Here is a 15,407-nt window from a genome sequence, read left to right as displayed (position 1 = left end):
AGTTGAACAATAAAGGTTAAGTAACAAGAAAAGAATAAAGAACCAAGATGGATACAATATCAACACATTAGAAATAGAACCATACATAAGTAACCAAAAGCCAATTGAAGAGAAAAAGTTAGACAATACCAAAAGCAAGCAAGAACACAGATGGCAAGGACCAAAATTTAATATTTTAAACCAGTGGATTATTGTCTCCTGAGTCTTTTTTTAGCCTGACAAGTCTTTCTTCTGTGTGTCTGCAGTTTCTAACTACACTGACAGTTTGCAATACTAATAATGAATTTTGATTGGGTAGAAAAATGATTCTACTGTCTCAAAAAGTAGACAACTCATATTTATAAATAAAAATAGAAGATAATTTCAGAAAACAGATCATGCCAAATCTTACAGACAATAGAAAAAGAACTACTTCAGAATCATTCTACTTCAGCTAGCTATACCTGATATTAAAACTGGAAAAAATATATTATTATAAAGGGAAATCACAAAATATTTCACTTATAAAGGAGGATGCAATATCCTAAACAACATATTAACAAGTTGAATTAAAAATTATTTTCTTTGGAAAAAAAAAAGTTAACTGGTGACTCCATACTGAACCTCAGAGTCAAAGCATTCTATGATAGACATACTTTTATCTGACAATTGAATGTCACTTTTTTTGCATTATTATTATTATTGCTCAATAAAAAAAGAAAATGATTCTATTGAATACTTATACTAGGCCATATACTTTATGTGAGGTTTCACCTATTAATAAGAATATATTTATACTGAATTTTCTAGAATTTCTTGGTAGTTCCTATTGAAAGTAATGGCATACATTGGTAAATATTTAGCAAAAAGAGCTGTACAAAATATGACCATAGAACTAAAGCACTCTCATGATATGTATGGGAACTATATCTATAAACTGAATATTAATGATTTGATTTGGTAAACCATCCTAAGTGCAGAAACTCTGGTTTTGAGTCAAGACTATTTTTTAACATCTGTGCTATAAAAATTATCCATAAATGCACTTCAAATAGAATCCCAAATTCTTAACAATATGGCCAATGCAAAACTGATTTTATTAAGTTCAAATAAATGGAAAATTACATGGCACATTAACTTTCAGAAACACATAAGATCTATGGGGGTGATATTAAAATAAAAAGTGATTTCTAAATAGATTAAATGACTTATATATGAAAATACACTCTAAAGTTTCTCCAGGAGTCTTTCAAATCTCAAGTCAAAACTTCAAAAAAGGGATTTTATAAATGCAATGATGGTTACTACACAATGACTAAAATATAAGTTTTTATATGCATTTTGCACTAAGGTGTATCATACTTTATTCTGTACACAAAAAGATTATAGTTACTAAGGGAAACATAACTTGAGATTTTTTGACTTACACATTCAGAAAGCTTTCTCTTAATGTTCTATCTAAATAAGGTTTAGCAATTAATTCCCATAGCAAAATAAATAAAAGTAAAAATTAAAAAAATCTCTGCAAAAGTTTTTAAACTCTTAATTCACTCCTAATGGGTTTTCTCTGAATGTGTGATTTGAAATTCAGTGAACAAAATTTTAAATGCCTAATTATGTATCCTTTTATGAATTTGTACTCATTATAATAAATGCAGCTGTTATAGTTTCTTCTTTCCCAGAATTTGCCCACCTGAAATAAAAATAAATTCCACAGTTTAAAGAGCCAGACTTTTTAGTATAAGACTTCTGAAAGAAGCTGTACGAATTGATGGGAAATGGTGGTGAGGCATCATTTGTATGCAAGGTCTTAAGTTTGACTTTGGGGCAGGAAGCAGTATTTCTGTCATTTTTTATTTCTTAAGAACTTCATCTGTTGCTTCTTCAAGACATTCATCACTTCATACTTTATATAAGGTACCTTCTAGACCAGTGTTTGCCAACCATTTTTATTTCATGGCACACTTGAACCTAGTTAAACTTCCACAGCACACATAAATTACGTTGATCAAAAAAAGAAAGAATACATCAGGCACAGTGGCTCCAGCTTATAATCCTGGCACTCAGGAGTTCAAGACCAGCCGGAGCAAGAGTGAGACCCTGTCTCTACTAAAAATAGAAAAACTGGGCAGGCATAGTGGTAGGAACCTGTAGTCCCAGCTACTTGGGAGGCTGAAGAAAAAGGATCACTTGAGCCCAAGAGATTGAGGTTGCTGCGAGCTATGATGCCATGGCACTCTACCCAGGGCAACAAAGTTAAACTGGTTCAGAAAAAAAAAAAATACATTATATATACACACACACTATGCTTTGAACTTCTTTCAAAAATAATTTATGGTCTTTAAAACTTTTCATGACACACCAGCTGAAAATCACTGTTCTAGAGTCTAGAACTCAATTGCAATCCTAGAATAACCAGCAAAGTGGTGAGTAAGTACAATGCTCAGTAATACTCATTTAGTTTAAAAGTACTTTGCTATATTCTGCCATCAAACCCAGTATTCTTAATGCATCTGACAAACTCTTACAACCTTTCCTCAACCGTAAGATCCATAAAGGAAAGGACCTCCTATTTATTGTAAACCCAGCTGCTTAGTACACGGTCCTGGTTAGTTCCTAACACATACTACATATGTTTTCAATGCAGTAATTATATGCATGTAGATGTTTCATTGTTTTGCCCACACAAAGGAAAAATGAATAATTCACTTTGAAAGGTCACAGAGTCAATAAAATCCCAATTAAAATCCAAAGCACTATTTATGTCCTTCTACAACTTTCAAGTTAAGGTGTTCTTAAAAATAAAACTGCAAAAGGTCACATAAAAGATAAGCTGTTCTTGAAGAATAAGGTAAAAAGACTCCTGTACTGATTATCGAAATGCATGAAGTTCTAGTAAGTAAGACAGTATCATATTGGTACAAGGCCTGAACGGCAAAGAGTAGTAAGATAAGAAGCTTTCTGGTCCCTCTACAGACAGTTGTGCTATTGCAAAGGTAATATTTGCCAATATTCACTGGCTCTCTCGGCACAAATAACAAGTATGCAACATTTTTGAATTGTTGGCTATGTGCTAGCTTTGGGCAATGAAATATGACTTCAGAGCCAAGGTTTAAGAGCTTACCTTTACTTCCCTCTTCCTTTGGCCTCTGCGACGAAGACCAGCATAAAGGCTAAGGCACAAAGCCTGAGCCCACCCAAGACAGACGAGGAGTATAAATGAGAAATAAACTTTGTGATTTTTGAGTGGCTAAGATTTGGGGGGTTTTTTTTTTTTTTTGGCAAACCTTGGTTTTTTTTGATTGTTTTGGTTTCCCCTTTTGGATTGTTGGGGAATTTTTCCTTGTTTTTTTTGTTTCTTTTTGCCCAGTTGGTTTCTTTTGGAAAGGTTTTTTTTTTAATCTCATTGTACACAAATTTCTATTGAGTTGCAGCAAACAGAAATGCATTTAACAAACCTTACAGAGGCCCACGCTTATGATGCTAGGATAGTGACTTTCTAAACAAGACACAGAAGGCCACCTATAAAAAGATGTCTCAAGAAATTGACATGAAAATGGAATTCTTTTCATCAAAATGTATTATTGAAATCCCCCAAATGGAAAAAAAAATTATTTGCAACATATAACCTACGAGGAGTGAAGAGCTCCTATACATGATACAAGTTTGTTCACTGGGCACCTCCTTAAACAGCCCGTGTACTAAAATTTATCCACATTGATTGGTAAACACACAAAAAAGAGCATAACTTCATTTGTAATTAGTGAAATGCAAAGCTACACCCAAGCATAACAGCATTATAGACACAGCAGCGCAGCTAAAATGAAGACAACTGACAATAACAATAACACAGAAGCAAAAAACTAAAATTCCAGTCTACAAGCATGTAAATTGGTACAGCCAACCATTTTGAAAAGGAGTTTGGCATTATCAGCTAAAGTAGAAATTACACATATTCTATCACCCGGAAATGCCACACATACACTAGTAAGAAAACTTACTTGCCTTTGCTGGACTTAGAGGTCTCCCTTCAGGATCCCCTTTCAAGGAAGGACGTGCTCCCCAACTCAGGGGTAGCGTCAGCCATCAGCCTTCCCAGGGTCATATTCTATCACCCAGAAATTCCACACATACACTAAAAAGAAAACCTACTTGCCTTTGCTGGACTTGGAGGTCTCCCTTCAGGATCCCCTTTCAAGGAAGGACGCACTCCCCAACTCAGTAGTAGCGTCAGCCAGCAGCTTTCCACTACCAGCTCCTCCATGGTCGGCCTCAGCTGCACAAACTCCACTGGGTCACTGTCCTCAAGGGCAGCAGCTCATACCAGGGCAGGGCTCTAAGGGCCTGGCTGTAGTAGACTTCTGTACTTGCTTCAGACCTGCCCACCGGGTTTGTAGAGACTTTGTCAGGCCTTTATCTCTCAGTTCACCTCTTTTCTCTGCCAAATCCACAACTCCCTTTTCTTCACAGGTGTTAGTCTCTAAAAAGCACCGTACCTGCCAGTCCCCATCTCAGCACCTGTTTCTGGAGAAATCAACATGCGACAGCTGGTGTTAGGAGTGGTCTGAGAAAGTAGCTGACAAGTTGGGATTTTGAGGCTGCATCATTCACAGCCTGGCTGGCAGTGGAGGCCCCGTCAGCAGTGGTAGGCAAGTCACAAACAGCCTCCCACACAGGTGTTATTCATGTTGTAAAACGTTAATTGGCAGCAAATTGAGGCAATGTAGTGGTAAAAAGAATGCACCTGTATCAAGGTTTGAGCTATCTGGAGAAAACAGTAACTATTGGGTGCTGAATGACTACTGCTAAACACTACTGGTCTACAAACATAGGAGCAACATAGGCAAGGAACTGGCAATTCAACTTCTACTTGTGAAACCCCCAGGGATTGGGGGGTTGAACACAAAGAAGCTCTTGCCAACTCTATCACAGGATAGGAGAAAGTTAAGAATCAAACCTAGACTTAGTAAAGTAGCTGAAATTCAAAGAAAGTTAAACACCCAACTAAGAAGTTTATGGGCCTTGACTAAGAAAATCTCTCTTAGATCAAGGGCATACAGGGAATTCTGATGCTCTGAACTTGGTTTATGAATAGTATGATGGGATGAAGTGTGCCTCCTTCCCATATGCATGTGATGAAGTCTTAGAATGTAGGACTCTATTTGGAAATGGGGACTTCAAAGAGGCAATTAAGGTAAAATAAGGCAGAGGTGGGCTCTAGTTAACTAAGACTCCTGTGCTTATAGGAACAGAAGATTAGGACGTAGACACATATGGGGAGAGACGGCTATCTACAAGCTGAGAAGAGGGCTTGGAGAAAGCTGCCCACTTTGACCTTGAACGTCTGGTCTCCAGAATTAGGAGAAAATAAATTTTTGTTTTTGAAACCACTCAGTCTATGGTATTTTGTTATATCAGCCCCACATACAGAATTGGGTACCAAAAAGTGGGATGCTACTGTAACAAATACCTACAAACACAAAAGTGGCATTGGAATTAGGCAACGGTTAGAGGCTGTAAGAGTTTTGAAATGCACTTTGGAAAAGCCAAACTTGCAGAGATTGCTGGTAGAAATAAAGACATTGGAGGTGATTCTGGTGAGGAATCATAAAGAAAATAGGAAAGCCATAGAGAAAGGCTCTACTGTCTCACGAACAGAACATTGGTGGGAATACAAGTGTGGATGCTGCTTCTGGTTAGAACTTAGATGGCGATGAGGAACGTGTTATTGGAAACTGGAAAGCCTACAGTGATTTGTTGGCTCAGATTATGGGTGCAAGCCGAACAGGTATGGCAGCTATAACACACCCTCACTCAGGATAGACTTGAAAGACAAGGGTGAGAGAATATCCCACCAAGGGGCAGATCTCTGAACAATGAGCGATTTCCAGTCATACACTCTGAATGTGGCCCAAGATTCTCTACAGACATATGATCAATGGAAAAATGACTTGGCTGGCTGCTCAAGGACAGAGAAAACAAATATGCATTAGTAACAAAATGAATAAATGGATAAATAATTTTAGCAACCATATAATGAAATATAATGGCAATCAAAATAAACTTTACCTTCATATAATAATGAAATAGATCTCATAATTATTAAGTGTCAGACAGTATTATTAAAAGTCAGAGAGTAAAGAAGAAACTCTGTAAATCTGGGTCAGTTTGTTTGCTGGGACTGCTATCGTGAGGATGGAGCTGAGCTCCAGGAAGGTCACCTGAGGACTTCTGGGTGCTGCCAACATTTCATTTCTTGATTGGGTGATAGTTAGATTATTTATTTTGTAATTCAATATCATTTTTATTTATTATGTACTTTTAAATTTTTCTTTAATGTTGGGATTGTATTATATCCATATTAAAGTCAAGTGGATCTCCCCAAACTAAACTCCCAGGGCAGAGAGAGGACGGAGCATCCTTCAGGCATCTCTTTCACGAGGGAGAGGAGAGGGCAGCGTGTTGGTCAATGCATGTCCTTTCCTTCTCCTATTTCCAGGCAGATGTTGCTCCATCTCCACTGGGAGAAGTGAGAAGAGGAAAGAGAGAGATGAGGAGCCTCATGCTCACAAAGCCTCATCGTCATGAAAGGAAACATCAGAAGTAAAGAGTAAGCGTTGCCAGTGCATCCCAACAGTCTCCCGAAGGTTTCTGTGACTTTTTACTCATTGATCTCAGCTACTAAGCCTAAAGACTCCTGGAATTAGTAACCATTCCACTGCACTCCACTTAGGTGGGTAGATGGACAGTCCACCAAGACAGCACTGCCCCCGCTTCATGAGTCTGTCCTCTCAAAATCATTCCTTTCAGGCATCTCTTTGTAACTGCTGGTGGGCAGGAAAGATTTGCCTCCCATTTGATTTGAGGATGAATTGATTTTAATCTGAAAGTGATTGCACAATAAATTCATCAACTCCAAAGACAAATAGATGCTCAAGGCTGAAAATCTACTTGTTCCATGTCTCAGGCCAACTATGTTGTTATAAATAAGAAGTCCACAGTTTCTATAATAAGATCAAGACAGAATCTTGATTTCACGTGACTCATCCATAACCTCAAAAGTTACTCCCACCCGTGACTGAATGAATCACACAAAACCAAGATTCTATCTGCCTTAAGACCCTGGAGCTTGTTCCCCTCAAAATGTGTCCCCACTTCACCCCATGGCAACCAGACCAATAATTTGGGTCAAATCTCAGCATAGTTCAATTAGGGCTTTTCTAGGCCTGCTGTGGATAAAGGTGAACTAAGCACCAAAGAAGCTGCATAACCTTGCTGAGAGGTCCCAGCATGAGTCAGGGGACTTTGCATGAGACTGGATCTGCAGGATGGTAAATCAGGGAAAGGAACTGGTGGGGGGAGGGTGCCGTGCAGTAGCAAATTGACTAAGGGAGGGAATTCTTGAAAAGGACCCTGCGAGATGGTGCCCGCAGGATCACAAGATGGGTCTTGGAAGCTTTAAGAAATGATGACCTACTTTAATTGAAGTAGAAATGCAGAATGGACTTTTTTCTTTTTCCAACTTGAAGTGACCTTTTCCAACCTAAATGATAAATTCCTACTCATCCTTTAAGATCGAGATTCAAATGCATTCCATTACTCATTACACCAAATAAAATCAGTCACCCTATCTATTGCAATCCTGTAGCACCATTGTGGAAATTCCTTTACAGTCTTTTGTCTACTTGCTTGTAATAAAATAAAAAGCAAAAAGAAAAGAAAGGACAAAATAAAACGCATGGTTTCATAGATATTTGCAGGAATCATACAATTCAATACTCACGGGTGCCTTTACATGAGACTCAAAAATGTTAAAATATTAAAGATTTTTTTTTTTTTTTGAGACAGAGCCTCAAGCTATCCCCCTGGGTAGAGTGCCGTGGCATCACAGCTCACAACAACCTCCAACTCCTGGGCTCAAGCAAGTCTCCTGTCTCAGCCTCCCAAGTAGCTGGGACCACAGGCGCCCGTCACAACACCCGGCTATTTTTTGATTGCAGCCGTCATTGTTGTTTGGCGGGCCCAGGTTAGATTCCAACCCACCACCTTAGGTGTATGTGGCTGGCACCCTAGCCACCTGAGCCACAGGCGCCGAGCAAATATTAAAGATTTTACTCAATCGTTTAACCAATAAATATATATATAAGAGAAGTTCCTCTTTCCCCTCACTACTTTCTTTCCTTTTTAACCTAATAATAAATAAGTTTTTTATAAAACACAATAACTTAAAAACCATAGTATCAATCAAACCCATACATTGAGTGTGTTTTAAGCACCAGGAAATATTCCATGAGTCTTACATATATGAACTCATATAACCCTCTCAACAACCATAAAAGCCACGTCCTATTATATTTTTATTTTACAGATAAAGAACTGAGGTTTAAAGAGATGAAGTACCTTGTTAATCGTCACACACCTCATAGTGACAGAGACATTCAAATGTAACAACTTTTTAACCCATTTTCATAAATTAACAATTTACTGCCTCAAAACAAATCTTCATTTTCTTTTCTTTTTTTCAATAATATACTCATGGTTTCAAAAGTAGGTATTATAAGAAAGAGGTTTGTTTGACCATTAGGTATTTGTCACTGAAAACTTCTGAAAGTTCTAGGTCACCTGCTGCTGACACCATCAGAAGATGACATAGCTGTAAATTGCCAGAGTGGAGGCAGGACCCTGCTGAGAAGGCAGAGGGAGAGGAGAGACCAAGAGGACTTCGACTGATTTGAAGAGAAGGAGGATTAGTGCGGTCAGTCTCTTAGCTGCTTACCACAATGATATCGGGCCCTGGCCTGAAATGTCAAATATTTTTGCTACATCCTGTAGGCTCCATGCATACATGTAGTCAGCTAATAATGACACTGGATTCTTTCTGGTGATAGATACACCCTGCTTCCCTTCTCAGCCATGAGAAAACCTCAGAGTTACATGAGAATGCAAGTTTACCAACAGTGCCCCGAGCATAGTTTCTTCACACAGAGTCAGCACCTTCTAAATGTTGTTCACCTTTAATTAAATCACGTCTTACACACTTTGGTTTGCCATGTGAACTTTAATTCAACAGTACCAATAGGAAGAGGAGTCAGACTAATAAAACATCATTATGAGCAATTAACATGTTTATGGCCGTGAACCTCGTGTTATATATAGATAACATGGGAGAATTTTCGGACAACATGGAGAATGTAAAAAAATGTTTACTTTCAATCAGAGGCAGAGAACTTTCACTTTCAGGACAGACAACTGGGCAGAGTGAAACCACTGCAGGTCTGTAATTGGAGAGCACATTCCAGCCCTTCATCAGCCAAGAGGAGGTTGCACAATCTCGGGAAGTTATCTGGGCTTTCCTTAGCTTTCTCATTTCTGGAATATTGTGAGACTCCAGCGAGATAATCCATGCCACAGTTCTACGAAAATGCTGCCATGTTAGAAAAATTTAAATAATTCAATTGATGATCATTGGGCTTTCTACGGATAACTGCTGTTCAAAATCAAGTTTCTTCATTTTAACATTTCCATTACTCATGCGTATGTTCTAATGCGCACAGGTATAGCAATAGAAGTAGGTGTAATATCTTAATTACAAGCAATATGTAAATAATCCTTACAACAACCCTGGGAAGCTTCTCTTCTTGTTATCCTCATTTCCTACATGAGGATTACAGATGTTACATAACTAGCTACAAAGTTTCAGAACTGGTAAATGCTAAAGAAAGGATCCAGCATAGGCCTAACAGACACCCATATCCCTATCATTTCCATCATGAAATAGATCTTCTATTTATTATACGATTTTGAGTCCCTAAGGGATATTTTGTCAGGGCAGAAAATATATTGACTATGGGCTCATATTGTTAAACAAGCCCCCAAACAATTCAAATCTTTTTTAAAGGCAAACACACACACACACAGACAGACACACCCCATACGAAAATCCACATGGTATTAATGAATGCAAGGCAAATAAGCATGTCTTTGCTGAAATCTGTATGTGCATGAAGCTATTTCTCATTTTCTTTACATAATTATCTGCCCTTGCAAAATGGATGTAATTTGTATATTTTAGTAAGAAAAGTTTCCCTTAGTTTAAAGAATGTTCTCCTTGCAATACCATTGAGATAATCAGAACTGGAAACCCAAAGGAACAAAATTGTAATAAACCATTCTCCTCTTATCCTAATACCACCATTCCCCAAGTAGCTTCTCAAGAAAAAAAATTAAAATTTTATACAGACAAAAATATTTATTTTAAATAGAAATAGAATTATGTGCTGAACTATGCATAAAGTTCTGATTACCTGTGACCCCGAGAGGTAGCCATCTATACATTAGCACAGATGATAATTGCCTGCTTTTTGATGATGTATATGAATTTGACACTCCAGCTACCTGTATCCATGAGCAAGTATGAAATATTTACCACTTCTGGCATCTGACCAACTAATTACCTTCAAAAATTCAACCCAAGTCTGCATAACATATAAAATTAAAACTTTTAAAGTAGTGTTCTTACATGTTTTAAGTTTATATTCTCTTTTAATTCTAAGTAGTCCTCACAGCTGAAAGTCTCAGGGTATTGAAAAAGTTAGTTATTCAATGATCCTAGAAAAATAACTAAGGTCATGCCAGTGGTTTTTAACCACACTTTATGTATTTAATTGAAAATCACATCCCCTTTGCCTTCTTTCAGCATATATTGTACTTAACGCTCTGAACATGAGCCCTCGGAATAAAGAGATGAATAATATATGAGTTGCTCTTTATTATGATTTTGAAGCCTGATTTAAAGTTAATTTTTAAGACTATTATGGAATACCAAATGTCACGTTCCCTGGTACCTGGTGCTGCCTCCCATCTGCAATGCGCTGTGTGCCACGGCCATCTGCTCCAGTCTCTCTTCCAACTCGAATGAATATTGACATAACCTCTTTCTATAGGAAAAGAATTAGGGATTCGGGGCTTTCCATGTTTTTGCAAGAAATGCATATAAAATGTGTACCCTGTCCATAAGAATTATACCCAAAAAAGGAACAATTATTAAATGATCTGTAATATACATGGGTGTGCCAGAAAAGTCTTGTATTGCATTTAGTGAATATTTCTTATGGCAAAAATTTTCATAAAATATGTAATATGAATTCTGCTGGGACTATGACTATGAAAGTAATGAATAGGTAAGGGTTATAACATATTAGACAAATAGTACCGGAAAAGAGTGTTTTTGTACAAATGGAAGCTAAATGCCCCAGAAAACCTTCAGCACATCGTGATTATACTCATTAGGTAAGAACTCCTTACTGTTTAAATAAGCACTTCTTGGCCCGTGGATGCTCCAGCAGCTATGAAAGTGGGGCCTTTATAAGCATTTGACAGTTTCCACTTGTGAAGTCATCTATCCAGACAGAACAGATTCATACAGCCAATGGCTTTTTTGAATCTACTCTATAAGCAACCCTGAGCTAATTTGAGGAAATGGAGAAGGAAGGAAAGAAGAGAAACAGGAAATAACTGAGAAAGGGCTGCTCTTCAAATTTCCTTCGCAGCTGATGGAAAGAATATACAGGCTAACTCCTTGTCAGCAGGAAGAGAACAGAAAATCATAAAATCGAGTAACAAAAACACAAGCAGCCCTCATATCTACCAGTCTCAAAAGCAATGTGCTTTATGCAAGAAACTCTACTTTTGAAAAGAAATTAAATAATGTAAAGATAATAAATCATGAATATATCATCAAGGTGTTTCTATGGCCCCATAGCAGATTAAGGGATGGCCATGACACAGTTTGCTACGTAAAAATGTCAGGCATGGGGTATTTTCTCCATTTACTGATGTCAGCTGGGCTTGGGTCCCTTCTCAGGTTAACTGCTCAATGCACGGGATAAGTTCCAGAAGTGAATGGGACCTACCTGTGACATCCTGGTCCCTAAGAGCACCGTGGTTGATGCAGCGAATTAGGCTGGCTCCACAGCATCGATTTCCTCTGCATCATTTCCTGTGTCTCACACTAAAGTGAAATTTAATTCAATTTCTGGATAAAAGCAAGCTGCTCTTAAAGTAAGGGTGGATGAGGGGAGGATTTCTCTTGACAGAGACCCCAAATCGATAAACTTTGTTTCCAGATTCATTACTCAATTCAACCAATTTGAGGCTGGAGGTTTATTATCCATGAAAATTATTAATTTTTGCCACATCTGTAAAAATCACGGAGTAAGACTAACTGCTATCTCAGACAACCATGTCCAGCTGAATCGATGCTACCACAATGCCGAACAATACTGAAAATCTCAAATCACATGCCGATGGGCTGGTTGGCAATTTAATTGATTCTGCTTTGCCTATTCCCTAATATTAAACCTGCAGTTTGGTACAAGGCAAGGAACAACTTAAAGTGCCAAGTCCCTAGAGAGAAGCAATGCCCGGGCAATGTAGGGTGGGCAAGAGGCAGAGTTTCCACCCAGGTGGAGGTGGAAAGCAACACAAGCCGAAAAGATTTGGAAATAGCAGCAACCAGATATTGCTACAGATAAGGACAAACATATACCTCATTCCTCAGCTCAGAGCTTTATTAATTGAGTATTTCCCTGGGAGAGTTATCAAAGACCAAAAAAAAAAGAAAAACTGTCACACACATACACACACATATATATTTAAAGTTATTTGTCCATTATCGAAAAGAATTACTCTAAAAGAGACCCAAGAGAGCAAAAAAAGAGCTGCTAATGTCCTTTTCCTTTCTCAGACTATCAAGTACACCAAAATAAAGAGCTTGATATATCAGACAGGGTTTTAAGTGAAGGTGTCAGCATGGAACACAGGCGCTATCTCAAAGGGAGAAGGGGTGATATGTTTTCAAACCAACGTGCCTTATATAATCTATCCTGTGGTGGGCAAGGGGTGAGACGGGTCAGGTGGGGCCGATCAAACAAGCTTTACCAGTGAACACTTCTGCATAGATTGTTTTTTTTTTTTCCAGTTGAATCCACATTTCCAAGGATAATTTTTATTCCATTCCACAAACTCCTATTTTTAATAGCTCATTTAAACTTTTTTTAAACTATTCATTACAGACTGCAGAAGGCTCTGAGAAGCTGTTGGAAATGGGCTTTGCACTAATGTGGTAAGAGATATCTTCTAAAACAGAAAATAAAATGAAAGCTAGGAGAGCATATGGTGCTCACCACTCAGACATTGCTGGCATTTTAATAATGAAATCCACCAGAGAACACTGCAGTTTTTTAAGAAACAAACAAAACTACTTCCACAGCTACAGGGATGCTCTTGTTGTTCCCAGGTTTCAATTAACTTTAAAAGATGGTATTATCACATCTTTTAAGGAGCAACCATGAGAGTTGGGCAGGAAGAAACTAGTGTTGATTTTGAACCTGCCCTTGTGGATCATGCTGTGCAGTTTGCACGTGGTGTCTCTCCGTTAGTCTCTGGCAGCACTCGTTCAAAGTAGGCGTGACTGTCCTACTTTGCCAATAAGATGTTAGAAATGTCCTCAACATCTCACTGCTTTGAAATGTCACAGAAGATATACCCAGGCCCCTAGTTCATGAAATCAAAATAATATGCTAAGTAAAACATACCAGGGAAGTCGTGTTCAACGGAGCCAACATGCCACTGATTTCATGGAATCGACAGGCTGATCACCACTGCGAGGAACAGAGAGATGCATGGAGTCGTTCCCAAAGGTCGCACCTGCTAAGTACATTAGGGCCTCCGAGAAGGCCCCAAAGCCATCCAAACACACGAATGCTATGGGACCCCAAAGAGTCTATATCCAGGGAAAGTTTTAAAGAAGGGTTTTACACAGAGCAAAGAAAGAATTTTCTTTACTTTATTTTGGCTCCCCTAGAGATTGGTGTTCTAATTATGTGGGGTGAAAAAATGGATTCAAAGAAAAAAATCATTTTCAGTTACATCAATAGGGTTAGATCCCTTTCCTAAATGTGTCTATTTGATTGGAGAGAAAAGGTAAACAACAGGAATGGGGTGAGAGGTAATACTGAGAAGAGCAGCGCGGCGCGGGGAGAAAGGCATGCTCACATGAATTGGGGACTTGTTTTCTTCTATGGGTTAGCGTATGCGGGGCACAGTAAACTTTTGAAAAGGCCCAAAGACTGTGACAACTCCATAAGAGATCAAAGAGAAGTTGTCCTCTTTGTAGAACGCTTACCTTTCACCAAGTATTTATCTGCCTAATTTTCATACTATGTATAATCATCACAATGACCCTGAAAGTAAAGTGGTGCATTTAAATTTTCCAGATGGGTAATCTAAGGTTCAAAGAGCTTAAACAACTAGCCCAAGGCAAAACAGACTGTTGGACAGGCTTTTAAATCCAGACAATTCACAAAGCCATGCCCTAGGCGCTATCAGTGTTCTGTACCGGCCTTATTTGTTGGGAAGATTAGAGACGTGTATGGGGCTGTGTGTACATGTGTTTCTATAACCCAAACCAAAGCAAGATTTGCAAACGACTGGGGACACTGGTTGGCAGATCATATGTCTGCAGTGCTCCGCCCCAATCGCTCACACCTGCCTCCCCATAGCCATCCATTGTGAGCAAGGTTGCCACTCTGCGCACAGTTCAGGTGTACTGGACTGTGAATTAATGGATCCCCTTCCCATCGGCCAGCACCCCTCAGCTAATAACAAAGGTGAGTTTTTGTTAATGTTTAAGAATAACACTTAAAATTTTCTTGCTTCTGTTTCTCAGAATGAATTCCCAAGTCAGCGAGTTACTGGGTAAATGGCTCTGGTTCTTCACCGCAAGGTGGAACAACTCTAAGGCACACTGCTCGTCTAAGTGGGGGACGACTGAGCCTCCCCTGCCCACAGAGGCGCCCACTCACTTAGCACCCGGGCTTAGCCTCATTCCCTTTCTATTCTCACTTTCACACTCGCCAACTACGTGATATTTCCTGGGGCAACTTCTCAAATGAACCTCTGGCCCTCAGTCCTTATCTCAGCTCCAGCTTCCAAGGCAACCCAAACCTAACACAGCCGTCAGAGGGGAGACAGAATTTGAACTGGACCTTGAGAAAAGTATAGAACACAAATGTTTTAAGCTGGTAATTGGGTAAAGGAGGTGAAGGTGCTGTTGATTAGTAGGACGTAAGCGCTCCGATGTGTACAAATAATCAACACATTGAATCCCATAATGGCATAAATGTATTTAGGATCTATGTACAAATGACTTAATAAAAAATAAATAAATAAGAGGAATTTCAAAAGGGAGGAGGATTTCAAAAATGGAAACCAGATACAAAGCATAGATGTAAAAAGCCTAAATCCATCTGGAGGTAGACAGAGAGGAAACCGGTAGATCCAGGAAGCTGCACTCTCAGAATGCGAGAAAATAACATAATTATTCTGTGTATATCTTTTTTCCTGGGCAAAGACCTCCACTAAGTTAG

This window comes from Otolemur garnettii, unplaced genomic scaffold (assembly GCF_000181295.1).
Source record: "Otolemur garnettii isolate 467f Iridium unplaced genomic scaffold, OtoGar3 scaffold00010, whole genome shotgun sequence".
Classification (NCBI taxonomy): domain Eukaryota; kingdom Metazoa; phylum Chordata; class Mammalia; order Primates; family Galagidae; genus Otolemur; species Otolemur garnettii.
This window is presented reverse-complemented; position numbering follows the sequence as displayed.